Below are 2114 nucleotides of genomic sequence, written 5' to 3'. Positions count from 1 at the left end.
CTCCTTAAAAGGATTGGAGGAGGCAGCATTTGAACTTTTTCAACAAGCAAGCAGCTAAAGAACACTGAATCCAGACCACTAGGTTGCTGACTGTAGGTTTGTTGAAGAGGAAGGAGCTTTGGTGGCATGTATGTCCTATCTGTTCACTGTACAGATGCAAACTCAGAGCTTAAGAGGTAAAATAACCACACTGAAATCACGTAACTAAGTGGCTTTACTTTATTTTCTTCCCAGAAAGAAAGCCCAAATCATTCCAGGATTCTTTATTTGATATCCATGAACCCCTATTATGAGGTCCCCAAATCCCCTTGAATGTGTGTGTAAAATTTCATGTGTCTCTGCAAGTCTGCTACTAAGTGGTTTACACCAGGGCATCTGTACTGGGTATTAACATATCCCAACGCCTCCATACTGGTTCCAAATCCTACTAATGCCCCCAGAATCCCAGCTGTTCTGGCCTCTCTCTAGGAACCCTCCAGATGTCTGTGTAATGTGGCAAAAAGCTAGTGTCTGGCTCCACTGGGGTCCTTTAGGACACTTCCCTCTGCAGAAGTGGGACCTTGCTCCATGTTTAGCATTTTAAAAAATGACTGTGGTGTGTGCGCTCGTGTGTGCGTGCCCATGTTTGCACTTTTCTGCAATGGGGCCATATAGAAGCTTCAATTAGTTTTCTCATGAGGTCTTTGAACCCCCAAAGATGGGGACCCATGGTGCCAAGACTATAATTTCATTATGACTCTGGCTCTGTTCCCAACGCCTAATAGCAGACTCAGGTCTCTGAATTCACATGTAGCATGCCTTGCCAAAATTTCCAGAAAGGGTCTGGCAAGTCAAGAGTTCAAAAACAGTTGTATGTACGCAAGTCGCTATTCCTGTGGTCTTCTCCCACTGGGACTGATGGGGAAGTGTAAGGAGTCCTGGGTTACCAGTGAAACATATTTGATCATATTTTTTTCCAGTAAACATTTATTTGCAGCTGAGAGACCTTTTCGGCTATAGCAAGACCATGTGCCTGTCCAGGAAATGGACACAGACAGGGCATCATGGCAAAAATTCTGCATCAGAGGTCTGTCTCCTATTTGGAAAAACATCACGGCAATCAGGAGCCCAGTTGAACACAATTAAATATATATTTAGCACATTTGGGGGGTGTTAGAATGGAGAAGTTTGAAGAATCAATCGTCATAGACATGTATTATTCTCCTGCTATGTGTCAAGTCTTTGGTTAGACTCTAAGAATGAGCTCTGGATTCAGAACTGAACAGATTTAAAATGCATCTGGGCTGAATTCCTTATTTAAGAACAGGGAAACTGAGTAGGCTTCCTTGTGACTCAGACAGTAAAGAATCTGCCTGCAATGCAGGAGACGCAGGTTTGATCCCTGGGTCAGGAAGATCCTCTAGAGAAGGAAATGGCAACCCACTCTAGTATTCTTGCCTGGAGAATTCCATGGACAGAGGAGCCCGGCAGACTTCAGTCCATGGGGTTGCAAAGAATAGGACATGGCTGAGTGACAAACGTGTGCAGACAGTCTAGTGTTCTTTGTCTGGAATTTTGGGACATTAAAGAGACTTAAAGGTGAGTTCCCTGAAGGTCCAGTGGTTAGGACTTGGTTCTTTTTCTGCCAAGGGCCCAGGGTTCAATCCCTGGTCAGGGAACTAAGATCTTGCACGCCGAGTAGCATGGTCAGAAAAAAAAAAAAAAAGGAGAGAGAGAGGGGGAGAGACTTAGAGATTATCTGGTCCCAACTTCACCTTATATAGATGAGAAAACACATTTGCCAAGGCACGCATGGCATATCGGGTGAAAAATCAAAGAAAGAATTGCAGCTTAGTCCTTCTGATTCTCTGAGTAGTTCTCTTTGTCACACTCTCATGGGATCTTTTCCTGCTTTGGGGGAAATGGAGCCAGAAATTGAAGAGTTATGGATACCCAGAGATAAGGACAGAGAAAGGACTGAAAACAGTACATTTCCTTGATCCATCTCAACGTTTTGCCCAAGACAAGTCCCATCTGAGTCTCAGCCCAACGGGTAACAGACTTGGGTAGACACCTGGGTTTCAATGAATCCTAGGGCTCTTTTCGATCCTAGACAAATACTTACCTCTCAAGTT

The 2114-nt window shown here is 44.2% G+C and overlaps 1 non-coding gene across 1 annotated transcript; it reads left to right on the top strand.

Moving 5' to 3' along the window:
* The first annotated feature begins 1584 nt into the window (after nt 1-1584).
* TRNAK-UUU (transfer RNA lysine (anticodon UUU)) lies at nt 1585-1658 on the top strand. Its single transcript has one exon. It is a non-coding gene; the product is annotated as a tRNA-Lys (tRNA).
* Nucleotides 1659-2114: the final 456 nt, after the last annotated feature.

Source organism: Budorcas taxicolor, chromosome 5 (assembly GCF_023091745.1).
Source record: "Budorcas taxicolor isolate Tak-1 chromosome 5, Takin1.1, whole genome shotgun sequence".
NCBI lineage: Eukaryota > Metazoa > Chordata > Mammalia > Artiodactyla > Bovidae > Budorcas > Budorcas taxicolor.
This window is presented reverse-complemented; position numbering and strand designations above follow the sequence as displayed.